Source organism: Monodelphis domestica, chromosome 6, assembly GCF_027887165.1.
Source record: "Monodelphis domestica isolate mMonDom1 chromosome 6, mMonDom1.pri, whole genome shotgun sequence".
Classification (NCBI taxonomy): Eukaryota; Metazoa; Chordata; class Mammalia; order Didelphimorphia; family Didelphidae; genus Monodelphis; species Monodelphis domestica.
The window spans coordinates 310,120,275-310,137,922 of NC_077232.1; the positions used below are offsets into that span (position 1 = coordinate 310,120,275).

A 17,648-nucleotide genomic window follows, 5' to 3' on the forward strand; every position below is an offset into this window, starting at 1 on the left:
TGCTACTGCTAGTGTTTCTAGTACAATGTCAAATAGTAGAGGTGATAATGGGCATCCTTGTTTCACTCCTGATCTTATTGGGAATGCATCTAGTTTATCCCCATTGCAGATGATATTAGCTGATGGTTTTAGATATATACTGTTTATTGTTTTTAGGAACAACCCTTCTATTCCTATGCTTTCTAGTGTTTTTAATAGGAATGGGTGTTGTATTTTATCAAAGGCTTTTTCTGCATCTATTGAGATAATCATTTGATTCTTGTTGGTTTGCTTGTTGATGTGGTCAATTATGTGGATGGTTTTCCTAATATTGAACCAGCCCTGCATCCCTTGTATAAATCCTACTTGATCATGGTGGATGACCCTTCTGATCACTTGCTGGAGTCTTTTTGCTAGTATCCTATTTAAGATTTTTCCATCGATATTCATTAGGGAGATTGGTCTATAGTTTTCTTTCTCTGTTTTTGACCTGCCTGGTTTTGGAATCAGTACCATGTTTGTGTCATAAAAGGAGTTTGGTAGAACTTCCTCTTTGCTTATTATGTCAAATAGTTTGTATAGTATTGGGATTAACTGTTCTCTGAATGTTTGATAGAATTCACTGGTGAATCCATCAGGCCCTGGGGATTTTTTCTTAGGAAGTTCTTTGATGGCTTGTTGGATTTCATTTTCTGATATGGGATTATTTAAGAATTCTATTTCTTCTTCTGTTAGTCTAGGCAGTTTGTATTTTTGTATATATTCATCCATATCACCTAAATTGGTGTATTTATTGCCATATAATTGGGCAAAGTAATTTTTAATGATTGCCTTAATTTCCTCTTCATCGGAGATGCTGTCAGAATTTACTTCTGATTACCGCTTTGGCTGCATCCCAAAAGGTTTGAAAAGATGTCTCGCCATTGTCATTTTCCTTGATAAAATTATTAATTGTTTCTATGATTTCTTCTCTAACTAAACGATTTTGGAGTATCATATTGTTTAATTTCCAATTAGTTTTTTATTTGGTTTTCCATGTACCTTTACTGATCATTATTTTTATTGCCTTGTGATCTGAAAAGGCTGCATTTATTATTTCTGCTTTTCTGCATTTGTGTGCTATGTTTCTGTGACCTAATGTATGGTCAATTTTTGTGAATGTGCCATGTGGTGCTGAGAAGGTATATTCCTTTTTATCCCTATTTATTTTTCTCCATATGTCTATTAATTCTAATTTTTCTAAGATTTCATTAACTTCTTTTACTTCTTTCTTATTTATTTTTTGATTTGATTTATCTAAATTTGATAATGGTTGGTTTAAGTCTCCCACTAATATGGTTTTACTGTCTATTTCTTCCTTCAATTCTCCTAGTTTCTCCATTAGAAATTTGGGTGCTATATTATTTGGTGCATACATGTTGATTAGTGATATTTCCTCATTATCTAAAGTCCCTTTTATTTATTTTTTATTTTTTTTTAAACCCTTACCTTCCGTCTTGGAGTCAATACTGTGTATTGGCTCCAAGGCAGAAGAGTGGTAAGGGCTAGGCAATGGGGGTCAAGTGACTTGCCCAGGGTCACACCGCTGGGAAGTGGCTGAAGCCAGATTTGAACCTAGGACCTCCCGACTCTAGGACTGGTTCTCAATCCACTGTGCTACCCAGCTGCCCCCCTAAAGTCCCTTTTAACAAAATATAATTACCTTCCCTATCCCTTTTGATCAAGTCTATTTTTGCTTTGGCTTTATCAGATATCATGATTGCCACTCCTGCCTTCTTTCTGTCAGTTGAGGCCCAGAAGGTCTTACTCCATCCTTTAATTCTGACCCTGTGGGTGACAACCCGCCTCGTGTGTGTTTCTTGAAGACAACATATGGTAGGGTTTTGGATTCTAATCCATTCTGCTATTCGTCTATGTTTTATGGGTGAGTTCATCCCATTCACGTTCAAAGTTATGACTGTCATTTGTGGACTCCCTGGCATTTTGATATCCTTCCCTGGTTCTAACCTTTTCTTCTTCGGCTCTACCTTTTAGTCCAGTGATTTACTTTAAATTGGCCCCCCTTGTCCCCTCCCTTGATATGTTTCCCTTTCTAGTCCCTCCCTTTTTGTTCCTTCCCCTTCCCCCCCTCTCTTTCCCTTCCCTTTTGTTTTCCCTCTCCTCCTCCCCCCCTTGGTTTTCCCTTCTCCCTACCCTTGTTGGGTAAGATAGAATTCAAAATCCCAATGGATCTGGATGTTTTTCCCTCTCAGAGTTGATTTCCCTGAGAGTAAGGTTTAAGTAAAAACTCTCTTCCTCTCCTTCTTATAGGAGTTTTCTTCCCCTCCCCTTCCCATGTGAATCTTTGTGTGAGAAAGATTATTCTATTTGGTCTTTCTTTCCTCCCTATTTACACATTACATTTTCCCCACATGTTAGTATACATAGATTGATATAAATGTAGTCCTTATAGAAGAGAGTTTGAGTAAAAGAAGAAGATAACATTTTTCTCCTGTTCCCTTTCCTTTATATTTACCTTTTCAGGTATTCCATGCTTTTTGATTTTTGATATCGAACTTTCCACAGAGCTCTGGTCTTTTCATTGCAAAAAGTCGGAAATCTTCTAATTTGTTGAATGCCCATACTTTCCCTTGGAAGTATATAGTCAGTTTTGCTGGATAGCTGATTCTTGGTTGAAGACCCAGCTCTCTTGCCTTTCTGAAGATCATGTTCCATGCCTTACGATCATTTAGAGTAGAACTTGCAAGGTCTTGTGTGATCCTGATTGGCATTCCTTTATATCTAAATTGTCTTTTTCTGGCTTCTTGTAGGATTTTTTCTTTTGTTTGAGAGTTTTGGAATTTGGCAATTACATTCCTGGGAGTTGTCTTTTGGGGGTTTAGTGTAGAGGGTGTTCTGTGAGCTCTTTCAGTGGCTGTATTGCCCCCTTGTTCTAGAATCTCTGGGCAATTTTCTTTGATTGTCTCTTGTATTACAATGTCGAGTTTGCTGTTTATTTCTGGCTTTTCTGGAAGTCCAATTATTCTTAAATTATCTCTTCTCCCTCTATTTTCCAAATCTGTCACTTTGTCATTGAGATATTTTATGTTCTCTTCTAATTTCTTGCTCTTTTGGCTTTGCTTTATTAGTTCTTGCTTTAAAGCCTGGTTTTCTTTTACAGTTTTGTCAAACTGGTTTTGTAGATGCGTGAATTTCTTTTGCATTATTTCCCACTTTTTCTCCCAGAAGGCTTCCATCTTTTTGATCATTTCAGATTCAAATTCTTCATGGGTTTGTGGAGAGTTTCCATGTCCTTTGGAAGGTTTCGGAGTATTTGCTTGTGTTTCCTCTTCTATCTCCTCTGTATTTTGTGTTTTTGCTCCATAAAATGTGTCCAAAGTCGCCCCCTTCTTCTTGTTTTCTTTTGTATTTTGGGACTTTTGTGCTTCTGTGGAGATTGCCATCTCTATCTGAGTGGGGGGGATTAGCTTTTCTTATCTCTGTCTGGTGTTCAGAGGTTTTATCCCTAGGCAGATTGTCCGTTCTATGCAGTTGTTGTTCTGTCTTCCCGGGAAGCCAGGAGTTGCTGGTGTGGCCTTGTTACTGCCCTCCTCTCCTCAGCACCCTCCTGATGCTTCTCCATTGCCTTAGTTCCAAGCTCTAAGCCTAGCTTGGCCCTTGTTCCTGTGCCTTAGCCTGCCAGATGAGCCTGCTCTCTGAGGGGGGGAGGGGGCTGCAGCTTCTGGGAGCTCTGAGGGCTCTTAATGAGATTAGCTTTCCCTGGGTTGAATTTAGTATGCCTTGAGGCAGGTACTTTTTTCGTGAGACTCTGATGGAAGGATCCAGCCAGGGGGTTACAAGTTCCCCCCTCTCTCTCTGTTTCCCTGCTGTCTGGGTGCCCTCTCAACTGGGTTAGGTTGTTTTTAGGATGTGGCCTTCAGAATCGAGCCCTGAGGGTTGCTGTTGTTTCAGAAGACCCTGCTCTCTGAGGGTGAGGGGCCGTGGCTTCCCTGGGCTCAGGGCTAGGGCTCCTGATAAGAAGATTAGCTTTCCCTGGGTTGAACTGAGATTTGGATGGAAGGTTCCAGCCAGGGGGTTACAAGCTCCCCCGTCTCTCTGTTTCCCTGCTGTCTGGGTGTCCCCTCAACTGAGTCAGGTTGTTTTCAGGAATCGGCCTTCAGAATAGCAGGCTGTGGGGCTCTGAGGTTGCCTCTGCTGCCTCGGACTCGGACTTGGCGCTCTGCGTTGGGGGGTATGAGTCCTAGGACCTTCCTTCTGCCTACTCCTTAGGTCCGAGTGCTCTAGGGTTCTGGCTTTTGGGGGGGCTGTACCTTTTGATCCAGGTCCAGGTCCAGGAGGAGGACTCCCAGGGTCTATACTGTTGATTGTTTTGAATTTCGGTGCCCTAGGAGCATTCGGTTTGAGATCGGTAAGGGAGAGTTTCAGGAGACCTGAATTTTAGCTTTCTCTAAGCTGCCATCTTGACCGGAACAGATGAATTTCCTGGTTCTGCTTATTTCACGATGTGTCGGTCCCTACAGGTCTTTCCAGCTCTTTCTGAAATCATCCAGGTCATCATTTCTTATAGCACAATAGAATTCAACCACAATCATATACTACAATTTGTTTAGCCATTCTCCAATTGATGAATACTCCAATTTCCAATTCTTTGTCACAAAAAAAGAACAGCTATAAATATTTTCATAGAAGGTCATCCCCCCCTTTTTTTATCTCTGAGATACAGACTAGTAATGTAATTGCTAGAACAAAAAATATGCATTGTTTTATAGCTGTTTTGTCATAGTTCCATTAACAAATATATATTGACAGACAATTTTAGCATTTTCTTCAGCTTCTTATTTTTGTTATAATTATTTACTTATTATAATATTTTAAAATTAAGTGTAGGGATCCATTGAGGACATATTTTTGTGTGTGATGTATTTTCTCTAGAAAATACCATAAAAAGGAATGAAGGAAAAGTAGATTCCATATCTGGTTAACTAAACCAACTTCCAGGACTGTGCCTTGTTCTTTCCAGACTCAGGTTGTTAGAATTAATGCACATTTATGGCTATAAATACCATTCAGGCTTTGAAAGAGATGAGAGCCAAATGAAAAAGGACCTGGGCATCTCAAGAAATTGAATGGCTTGGTCTGCTGTTGTAGTCATATGGCACCAATGTGGTCAAAAGTGATGTTTTTTTGTTGATCTTTTCCTGAGCCTATGAAACAAAATCATTGACAGAAAATAGAGTTGACATTTTCAAAGGAAATGACAGAAGAAAGAGCCTCATTTTTATTTTAGTACAAATATTATGGATTTTTTGACCTATCAGTCTTCTTGCATGTCCACTTGTTTGTTGAGGGTGACATCAGCCATAATCAGATATTTTGAACAATACTTGTCTTCCTTCCAATACCCGACTTTCTTGAGTTCCATTATGGACCCAACTCTCACATTGAAGGACTTCAGTCAAAATTAGGTGACTCATAATAGTTTATGTATTCTGTCTTCCTGATCTAAGGATTTCCTTAGCCAGTTGTGGCTCCTTTTTGTACTTTTCTAGTCTTTTAAATGAGGCATTTGTAATTCAGACTATTGCCTTTTGTTTATTCTTTGGCAGGTAGCTCTAAGGAGCTTTACAAATCTTATACTTTTGTAAGGTAAGTGGATGTGGGTGTTCCTGAAGAAGGCAAAGGGTATAGGTGCCCAGTAAGCTAAAGTTATCACAGGATCTTTCTCCTTTTCCTTCTCCTAACTTCCTTTTGTAGCTAGAGATGTAATAAAGCTCCTACTGACAGAATAATCTTCTCATTTTAAGTACAGAGCAGATACACTCACAGTGGCTCCTTTCTGGGGTTCCTTAGTGAATACTATTGCAATGACAGAGCCCCAGTTACAAAAGTTACTACCATTTAGGCAGAGGTTTTGGTTTCTTAATTGAAATTTGTATTTATATCTAGTTAACCAGCCTTTCTGACCTTTCTTGGCTTTTCTGTGATTGATAGGAAATGAAGGTTACTAGAAATGTTTGGGTCAAACAATCATGTAAAATTTTTTCCCATATTAATCCCTTTGTAGACGGAAACTCAAACAACAAAAAAATGAAGGAAGCAAGTAAAAAAAGGTTGCTTTGGTCTAGATTCAGGCTCTATCAGTTTTTCCCCTGGAAGTTCCTATCACTGTGCACAATGTTCTCCTAACAAGCTCATTTCACTCTGCTTCAGTTCATAAAAGCCTTTCCAGGTTTTTCTGAGTTCATTCTGCTCATCATTTCATATAGTAGAATAGTTTTCCATACACTCATATACTATATATATAACTTACTCAGCCATTCCCCAACTGATGGGTATCTTTCCAATTTTTGCCTCTACCAAAAGAGCTACTTTAGATATTTTTGTGCTTATAAGTCCTTCCTCTTTTTGTTTTTTCTCTTTGGGATACACACCTACTAATAGTATTACTGGGTCAAAAGGTATGTACTATCTTATGCCTTTTTGCATGGGTACAAATTGCTTTCCAGAATGGTTAAATCAGTTCACTGCTCCCCAAACAGTGCATTAGTTTCTCCATTTTCCCACATCCCCTCCAAGTCTTGAAATTTTCATTTTCTGTCACAGTAGCCAATCTGATAGGTATGGGGTGGTATCTTAGAGTTGTTTTAATTTGCATCTCTCTAATTAATTGTGATTTAGAACATTTTTTGTATGACTATAAAGAGCTTTAATTACTGCACCTGAAAATGCCTATTCCTATCCTTTTAACAATTAAGCTATGACTTGTATTCTTACATATTCAACACATTTAACTATGTATTTAAAAAACATGACCTTTATTAAAGGAAAATGTAAAAAAAAGATCACTCCATTATTATTACTTTTTATTACTCTCCTTCTTATTTCCCTTTGTTTAGTTTCTGATCATAACCTCACATAATGTGCCCTCTTTTCTATTAGCCCTACCTCCCTGCTCTAATACCTTCTCCTACTTTCTTGTAAGGCAAAAAAAATTCTATGCCCAACTAATTATGTATATTCTTTCCTCAATGAACCAATTTCAATGAGATTAAGATTCACATGTCCTACATATCCTACATATCTACATATCCCTACATATCCCCCATCTTCCCCTCCACTGCAAAAGTTCTTTCATGCCTCTTTGTGTATGATAATTTAACCCATTCTATTTTCCCCTTACCTCTCTTCTCAGTGCATTCACTTTTCTCATGCATTAATTTTATTTTATTTTTTATATTGTTCCATCGCATTTAACTCACACCATTGTCCTTTGCGCATATATATATATATATATATATATTCCGTCTAATTGCCCCAATAATGATAAAGTTCATAGGAGTTACTAGAATCCCATATAGGTATATATTCAGTTTCAACTCATTGAATACCTTTTGATTTCTCTTTACTATTTGTCATTTATACTTCTTTTGAGTCTTGATTTTGAGAGTCAAATTTTCCATTTATCTCTGGTCTTTTCATTAGGAATGTTTGAAAGAACTCCATTTCATTGAGTATTCATTCTTTCCCATGAGGAATTATGCTGTTTTGCTGGGAAAGTGATTCTTGGTTGAAGTCCTAGCTCCTTTGCCTTTTGGAATATTATACTCCAGGTACTTAGATCCTTTAATGTAGAAGCTGCTAAATCTTTTGTTATTCTGACTGTGCCTCTATGATATCTGAATTTTTTTTTGGCTGCTTGCAGTATTTTCTCCTTGACTTGGGAGTTCTTGAATTTGGCTATATTTCTGGGAGTTATCCTTTGCAGATTTCTTTCAGGAGTTTATTAGTAGATTTTTTCCATTTCTATTTCACACTCTAGTTCAAGATTATGTGTGTGGTTTTCTTTGATAATTTCTTGAAAGATAATGTCTAGGCTCTTTTTTTTAATCATGGTTTTTAGGTAGTACAATAATCTTGGATTATCTCCCCTGGATTTGTAGCAGGCCAGCCCCTACACACAATTCTCAGGTGAGTTTAATCACCTGAAGAAGGAAGCTGAAAGCTGGGAAAGCAATGGGTTAAGATTAAGAACTAGAGAGAGTGAGCCATAAATGAAACAAAGAGCCATGGAACATAGAGAGAGAACTTTAGTGTGATGTCAGCAGGTCAGCGCCCAGGAGTCAGAGAGCAGGCTAAGCAAGCTGCACTGTTTTTTATTATAGGATTTTAAGACTGGGGGTTTGTGGGATGTCAGTCTAACAGAAGTATTAATGTAATGTTGACAACCAATTGTAAGATAAAGAAATCAAATAGCAACATAATAGTATAGCCTGGTGTTCAGGAAAGAAGTGCATTTGAAAGTCCTTCCTGACTGGAACACTGGCCCAAGCTTATTCAGATGTAAGAGGATGTCTTTGACATTTCAAAGGGCCTTTACAAATAGTTAGCTAGCTTCCAGACTGCAGATAATAATAGAGGCTTAATTTTTAAGTTCCACAAAATTTAAATCCGATCCAATTTAAGGATTCAGAAGTCAATCATGTGAAATATTAGAAATATATCCATAAGTCTGGACCATAAACATTTTGCTCATTAGAGTCAATTTTTTAATACATCTTTAATACCTTCATGATTTGTTATAACTGAAACCCTTCAGGGTTTGTTTTCTAGGTAAGTTGTTTTTCAAATGAGATATTTCATATTCTCTTCAATTTTTTTATTCTTTTGACTTTGATTGTTTTGAGATGTCTCATGGAGTAATTAGCTTTTTCTTGCCCAATTATAATTTTTAAGGCATGACTTTCTTGAGAGAACTTTTTACCTCATTTTCCACTTAGACTATTCTATTTTGTAAAAAGTGATTTTCTTCAGTGCATTTATGTATCCTTTTTTCCATTTGCCCAATTCTGCCTTTTAAGTTCTTCTCATCATTCTGTTTTTTTAAGGTATTAATTTCTTTAGCATTTTTTGTGCCCAAACTGTTGACTTACATTTTTTTCCTGCATCATTCATTTCTTTTTCCAGTTTTTGTCTACCTCTCCTATTTGGTTTTTAAAATCCTTTTTGAGCTCTTTTATTAATTCTTTTTGAATTTGAAAGCAATTCTCATTTTCTTGGAGATGTTGGATACAGCAGTATTAACTTTGTTATCTTCTTCTGAGTTTGGGTTTTGGTATTCCCTATCACCAAAATAACTTTCTTTTTGTCAATTTTCTTTTTTGTTGTTTGGTCATTTTACATCCTTTTTTCCTTTTCTTTTAATTAAAAAAAATACTATTATTGTTGCCTTCAGAGCTAACTCTGGGGATCTATAACTTTTCAGTTCTTCCAAGGTCATATGATCTAAGGTGTGTTTAACATTCTCCTGGCCTTTGCTCTGGCTATGAGTAACCACAAGCACTTTTTTTCTGCCTTGGAACTGTGACCAGGCTTCCCTGCTCTACTGGGGTCATGATCTCTGGTATGTACTTTGTTCCTCCTAACCCTGATACTGTTTCCCCTGCCTGCAACCTGGTTTTGTGTATGGTCAAAGAGATTCAAGAATTTTGCACCCAGAGCCAACAAAGGGACACCAATAATGTCTTTATGAGCATTTGTCTGACCCCTACCCCCAGTCCATGCTATCTGTAGCTGAGAGCCCTAGAAGCTTTTGCTGTTTATTCAGCTTCTCCTGTCTTGGCAAGCTGCCTTGTATTCCACTTCCCACCCTGGTACACTAAATTTTTCATGCTGGCCTTCTAAATTGTTTTGGGATGAAAAAATTATTTCATCCTGCTTTCTTGTGGTTTATTTTGCTCCAGAATCCACTTTGGGGCATGTAAGGAGTAGAAGAGGTTATTTTATTAAAAAGGTTAGACTGGATTATATTTTAAAATAGGGTCTCCAGGAATTTAATTAATTCCAAAAAGATTTATTTATAATTTATTTACAAAATATAGAAAGAATGAAGAAAATCAGAGAAAGGATAGGGTAGGATATCAAGCCTAAGCACTAAGTAATTTACTCCTGGCCCCTGGCTCAACCTGGGCAAGGTGAGTTAGGCAAGGTGAGTTAGTCCTTAGCTGGCCTCAGCAAAGCCAAGAACCTGGGGAAGTCTTTCTCAAGAGGTAGGTTTCTCTTGAGTCTAGTTTTTTTTTCCAGAAAATCCAGGGAAGGAGTCATCCTTTTCACTCACCACATGTCAGTCCAAAGGAGGAGATTTAAGAACAGCCTCACCAGGAACAGAGTCTCAGGTCCAGTCAGAAGATTCTTCTCCTGTCTCAACTCCAAAGAACTATCTCTCACAGGAAGTTCAACTCCAAGTAGAACTGTACTCAGGAAGTTTTAACTCCCTTTTAAAGACATTTTCTTTTGTGTCACTTCCTGTGCCTTCCCATAATTTTACATCTACCAATCACAGTTGAAGCTTTTCTTTAGGACTGCCCATTCTGATTCATCACCCACTATTGCACATGTGGGTCACAGACCTCCCACTTAATGATTAAGTGGGATGTTTACACTTTTGGTGATTAAATCTAAAAATGGGCATGGGTTACAATTTAATCTTCACCATCAGGGGAGAGTTAATTAATTTCATTTTCACAATCAGGGGAGAGTTAAATTTAATCTTCACAGGCATTATATCCTAGTCTTTTGTAAGGCATTTTGGTAGAGATTAGGAAGATCTATGTACCTTCTCTACCATTTTGGAGCCATCCTCCTCTCCATTTCTTAGCTAATAGCCTTGAAAAAAGTTGTATACCCTTTGTAATATGGTTTCTGATCTCTTACTCAACTGAAATTATTCTCTTCACTGTCAAATCTGATGGACTTCACTCAATACTACTCCTCTTTAATTCATCTGTTTTATTTGACATTGTTGACATTTCTTTCCCTCCAAGATACCCTTTTCTCTCCAGGCTATTTCAGAATTCTTTTGTGTTTATTTTTACCTGGGTCCTATTTAGTTATTGAAGTTTTTAATAGTCCTGGATCTGATGTAATGCCAGTTTCCTCGTTCAAGCCCCAGTCTGTGATTGTTCTCAGGTGTTCCAACTAAAGTCTATGGAAAAGAAAAGATTTTAAGACCAAGCAGGAAACAGAGAATATTGCAAAATGTAAAATAAATAATTTTGATTACATTAAATTAAAAAGTTTTATATAAACAAAACCAATGCAATCAAAATTAGAAGGGAAGCAACACATTGGGAAAAATCTTTATAACAAAAACCTCTGACAAAGGTCTAATTACTCAAATTTATAAGGAGCTAAATCAATTGTACAAAAAATCAAGACATTCCCCAATTGATAAATGGGCAAGGGACACGAATAGGCAATTTTCAGATAAAGAAATAAAAAATATTAATAAGCACATAAAAAGTGTTCTAAATTTCTTATAATCAGAGAAATGCACATCAAAACAACTCTGAAGTAATACCTCGCACCTAGCAGGTTGACCAACATGGCAGCAAAAGTGATAAATGTTGGAGGGGATGTGGCAAAATTGGGGCATTAATTCTTTGCTGGTGGAGTTGTGAATTGGTCCAAACATTTTGGAGAGCAATTTGGAACTATGCCCAAAAGATTTTAAAAGACTGCCTGCCCTTTGATGCAGCCATAACACTGCTGGGTCTGAACCCCAAAGAGATAATAAGGGGAAAAAAACTTGTACAAAAATATTTATAGCTACGCTCTTTGAGGTAGCAAAAAATTGGAAAATGAGGGGGTGTCCATCGATTGGGGAATGACTGAACAAATTGTGGTATCTGTTCATGATGGAATACTATTGTGTTCAAAGTGAACTGGAGGAATTCCGTGTAAACCAGAAAGACCTCTAGGAATTGATGCAGAGTGAAAGAAGCAGAACTAGGAGAACATTATACACAGAGATTCATACACTGTGGCACGATCGAATGTAATGAACTTTTCTACTAGCAGTAATGCAATGATCCAGGACAATTCAGAGGAACTTGTGAGAAAGAATGCTATCCACATTCAGAGGAAGAACTGTGGAAATGGAAATGCATTAGAAAAATATGAGATATGTAGTGCAATAGGGATATGACTGGTGTTTTGATTTTAAAAGATCACTCCATTGCAAATTTGAATAACATGGATATACTCTTTGAACAATGGTACATTTATAACCCAGTGGAAGGGGGGAAGGGAGGAGAGGGATCAGGAATCATGTAACCATGGAAAAATATTCTAAATAAAAAAGGGAAAAAATTTTTGAGTGTAGTTGTAATTATATAAACTGCATATATGTCTTGGGAAATTTTTGAACATGCTGATCTATAAATTCAAAAAAGGAAGAGCATCATAGTGGAGGGAAGTTTCAAGGAGAGGAGGCTGCAGAGAGTGGATAGATATTCTTCAGGAAGAGGTCCTAGGCATTAGGGAAAGTTCCAGCTGAGGCAGAGTAGCAAAGTCCAAAAAGGTGGAAGAAGAACCAGGAGGAGACTGTGCCAAGCACATAGAAAGCATTTTTAAAATTCTCATTGACGACCTAAAATGTAATTTCAAAATTGAAGGGGAAAGTAGACTTTAGGGGGAAAAAGCATGAGTCTGAGCATCCTCAATGTCAAAGGAAAAAAAGAAAAGCAAAATGAGTGCATGGAAATTCTTGTAAACCTTAGAATTTTTAGTGTTGAGAATTTAGTTTCTTCAAGTGACATATGCTTTTAATCAGGATTGTGATGTTTAAAAAAAAGAAAGAAAGAAAGAAAGAAAGAAATGATTGCCTTAATATGAAGATTGCTAGTCTTTCAGCCCTTCTCTTATACTACCAGACATTCTTCTCTTGTATTCTTCCTCACACATTTCCTACATTATTACCCATATTTTCTCCTCTCAAGGCTAAGGGAAGAGGATAGATCTCCTATCAGTTTCAAGTAAACTCTCTTTTGGGCAAGAAAGATTGTCCCTCTACATCTGATTCTGCCTACATCTTCCAAATATACCCCCATGTTTGCTTTTCTTTTCCCCTCATTGGGCTTGTTAGAATTAATTTTGTGGTAGTCATTCAGTTATTTTAGCCATGTCTGACCCTTTGTGATCCCACTGGGGATTTCCTTGGCAAAGATATTGGAGTAGCTTGCCATTTCTTTCTCCAGCTCATTTTACATATGAGGAAACTGAGGCAAACAGGGTTAAGTGACTTGTCTTAAGGTCATTCGCTGGGAGCCACCAGGCCATGACACCTTGACAAAGTCACATGTGGTAGCTAAGGAGGCCACAGAGTGGCCTTTGGCAAGATGCAATTGCCCACTCAGCCCCCTTGCATGACCTCTCTCATTAATATCCTTTACCTGTGGAACTTACATGATTACTATTCCCCCTAACCTCAAAAGGAATAATGCAAGAGAAAAATACCTGTACTCTGTTTCCCCAAAACATCACCAAATCATCAAACCCTCAAACCCAACCCCAGAAGGCCACCATGGGTTAACTTCTAGTTGGGTACATAATTCCCAGTAAAACCGCAGCTACAGGCCAAGCCCAGAATTTTCCCACTAACAGAAACTTATTTTCATGAATTCAGCATAAAAATCAATCATAAAGGCCCATATAAAATGTGCAGGTACACCAGGCTTCCTCATGCCTCAGTGACTTGATTCTTCCCCTTAAGAAACTCCCTAATAAACCCTGAGAAATGATCAGTCTAATATTAAATCTGAATTGTGTTCCCAGTACCTCTCAACCTCAATGATATGATTGTTGAATTGTCTTTAAGAACTTCTGATTGATTATTTCTTTTTATTAAAAGTAATAAGTAAATTTCCTTGATTATTTGTAAGCTCAAAACTCCTCATAGTATAATGAGAAAATTAAGCCACCTGTGATGAAATCATTTATCTTGTGTGAAACTTTATTCTGTCAAGAATCAGTAATCAAATACAAGAATATTGAATGTTAATTAAGTGATTTGTTCAAGTTAATGTATCACTTTTCCAATTATCTCTATTTATACATGTGTGTTAGGTAATGTATCTGTGTGCCAAGGAAATGGGTATAAAAATAAACACCAATCCTGGGGATGGTAGAGCAGCTATTAGATGTAAAACATGCACATGGCTGTAAATATACAGCTGTCTTCTGTTTGTTATTTTCTTGATTGATCATTCGCCACCTGTCAGGAACCCCTGGAGTCATGAGTGAGGCTGGACCTTGCCCGTGGCAGTCATTCAGCTAGGAAGTGTCTGAGGCCAGATTTGAATTCAGGAAGATAAGTCTTCCTTATTATAGACTCAGGATTCTATGTAATATGGTACCTTGGCACGACAGGTAGTCTACTTCTGGCCCATAATTCCTTATTTTTCAGTCACACTGTAAATCTTGAAATTTCTCAGACTTGTGAATGTTAAAAATTTCCACATTGAGGAATCCTCCATTGGAACAAATTCCCTACTGGAAACATTCCCCATTTTGATGTGAGAACTCGCCAGGATCAGAAATGGGAGGACCCCTACTCTACCTGTACTTAAGACTGCTTTAGGGGAGAAAACTCCTTGCTAAACAATTAAAGTACTTGGACCCATGCTTATAATAAGGCAAGGAGTTCTTTGAGCCAGGCCTGTTTTTAGAATTGATACAATGAAATGCTATGTACCTAAAAGGGTCGGGCAGGTTTTCTCTTAATGATATTAGTCGACTCAGCTGTGTTTTCTCTGGTTCAGACTTACTGAGGAGATTAGTCGACTTAGCAGGAATTCATATGGGCTGTCTTTTAGAAAACATCTATGGTGATTGGTAGATGGAAGAACTTAGGGGAGGTGACATAGGAAAAAACCCCCTATATAAGAAAGGAATCTCTTGAGCAAGAGGTTTGGAGATAGGATCGTTAGATCCTTAGGTCCTTGGAGATAGATCCTTTTGGAGGAGAGCCTTTGAAGATCTCTTGAGAAGTCCCTTGGGAGGCTGACTCTGGCTGGAACTCCCTCTGGGGAGACTCTGTTCCCCAGACATCCTTGCTTAAGACAAATCTTGTGGTGAGTGATAAAAAACTGACTGATTCTCTCTCTCTTAAGACTCAGGTCTAGGCCATGTTGGCTTAAGGCCCTTCATACTTATTTCCTTTTTTCTCTCTTTCTCTCTTTTCTTTAATTCCACATTTGTATTAATTAAAATCTCTATAAAACCCAGTTGACTTGGGTATTTGAATAATTGGGAATGTTTCCCTGGTGACCGCCTTATATTTGATTTAAAACAAGACACTGTAGTGAAACATATTTTCTGCGGTCAAATTTACTCACCCTCTCTTATATCTATCACAATTTATATCTTCCACCATTTTAACTCACTACAGTTTATGTCTCTAACTATTTTAAATATAACAGTTTATGACATCAACTATTTTAAATGTTACAACACTCCGATATTTTAACTTAAGAGGATAAATATTGGATACAGGATTCCTAAGACTAAGTGGGAATGAAAAGCTTTGATCATAAAAATCCATTTGAACATAAAAAGCAACATCTAGTAAAAGAATAACTATACTTTTTTTGAACATTATCTAGCCACGGCAAAATGTGACAGAATTTTGAAGACAAGTAGAAATCATGTATGACTTTTTCCTCGTCAGACTTCACATAATAATGTTTTCATTATGCACATGAATTTCATATGGGTTATTGTAATGGTGTTAGTGAGTGATCGTTGAATTAAGATTCATAGGACATAGTTCTGAGTCTGACATTTGCCCTGTGTTCATTGGACAGCTTTGAGCATGTCACATTTTCTGTGGCTCAAATGGCTTCATAGTAGAAAACAATAAAAAGAAAAAAGCCCCGTTTTGCTATGTGGTACCGATCTCCCCAGTTTACCATTAAATAAATATTGCTTTTAAATGTTACGAGATGATGTAGCTGTGAGATGGCATCTTTCCTCTAGATTCTAGTCTGAGCAAGAAGGTCACCTGACTTTCTTTGGAAGCCATTGGTTCCTGTTTTCTGTGATCCTCTCACCCAGCCATCCTGTCACCCAGCGAGATCCTGTCCATCTTGTCTTCACTGTAGTCATCAATTGAGTTCCTGAGATCCGGTGCCATAAGGGATTTTGTACCAACTAAGAAGAACCCTACCAGAGCCCAGTGACCTGTCTGGGAGAGTGAGGCTGCAGCCATTTGGGCTCAGGCCTAAGAGGGCGAATTCCTCAGTTACCTCCCCCTATCTGCTACTGATGAACTATAACTTGTCAAATACTGATTTTGAGGACCAGTGAGACCAGAAAGTTAGATAGGGGAATTTTTTAAACAGTCAGAGAGGGTAATTGAGGTAGCATCAGGATCAAGAAGACAACTCTGTGAGGGGTCTGTAGATTTGGGGAGGAGATTTAGAGGGAAAAGATTAGGGGCACCTTTTCCCTGGTCTTCCATCCCTTCCTGAGTTAAAGAAGATAAATAAACCAATTTACTGTGTTTTTATCATCCAGAAGTAGTCAGATTGCATCTCAGACCATCATACTGCAGGTGAGGCCTATCATCTGGGCCTATAGCCTGTTACCAGTTACAACCAGTTTCAGCACTGCTCCAAAACAGATCTGGGCTGATAAAGATCATGGCGCTTTGGCCAGGCATGAGAACCAGAAGGAAAAGGAATCAGAAGGATCCAGACTCTAGTCAGGTCTGGGTTCTACAGGCCACCAACAGGTCATCTACTGGGAACTAAGCATTCTTTGTGAAGTGTTTCACAAGTCAATGAAAGAGCATCCTTAAGAAAGTAGGGTTGGCCCTTAGAAAGGCCATGGCATTTTTCCATAAGGAAGAGGCCTCGTTTCTACTTCATTATAAATATTTTGACATTTTTCGGTCCACTGATTTTTTAAATCCCTTCTTGGACCAGAGATACCAAGATAATATTTACAGTATCTTTTTTCTTTCTAACGTTTGTTATTCTTGGTTCTTATAATCATACGTTTTCCCCATAGTCCCTATCTTGATAAACTTAAATCAAAATCCGAATAAGAGAAGCATTCTCATGTGATATAAAAAGGTAATAATACATAGGGGATGATTGACCAAAAGGTCTGCAAATGGTCTCTGAGAATTTTCTGGCACAAGCATGGCTCAATGTAACTCTCCCTTAATAATATTTTAATCTTTCATACATGGAATCTTTTGCAGTCTATCCTGATGGGTCCTTTTCAGCAGGTCCTTATCCTTGGAAACGCCTCAGAAAGCAAATGTGTAGTTACGCTTTACCCATTGATCTCCATACCAGGTCTATGGGGATAAAAGCACAAAACAATTTTAGTTTGAAGCAATGTGTTCTTTAAATATGTTGTGTTAGCTTATAGGGGTGTATGGGGTGCTCAGGGAGGGGTAGTATCTCTGGTATGGAGGGCTTGTCGTGCCCTCCTAGGGCAGCTCTCCAGCCTCTGACCCCCACCTGACACCCAGGTCTCACTTGTGGCTCCCAGTAGCTGCTAGCATGCGGCAGTGGCCACACACCCAAGCAATGGCTTTGACAGGCCAGGAAAACCTTGTGAGGGTCGCCATCGGGTCGTTGTCGTCGACCCCTGGTGAACCAGGGCTTTGCTCACCCAGCATGTGAAGACTGCTTTGGCGGAACAGGCTGAAGAAACCAATAAGAAGGTTCAACGGCTGAGAGGGCGACGCAGCAAAGCACTGTGGAGTGCTCAGGGCGTGTTGGAGCACAAAGGACAACACGGCCATCCAATGCAGCTGAGGAAGTCTCCAGGTGTAACGACTTTTCGTGCCACTGGACCCAGGCTTCCAACGCCGAGAG

General features: G+C 38.3%; 1 non-coding gene across 1 annotated transcript; it reads left to right on the top strand.

The window, feature by feature from the left end:
• The first annotated feature begins 17,016 nt into the window (after positions 1–17,016).
• Positions 17,017–17,149, top strand: LOC130455283 (small nucleolar RNA SNORA18). Its single transcript, XR_008913202.1, has one exon. It is a non-coding gene; the product is annotated as a small nucleolar RNA SNORA18 (small nucleolar RNA).
• The last annotated feature ends 499 nt before the right edge of the window (positions 17,150–17,648 follow it).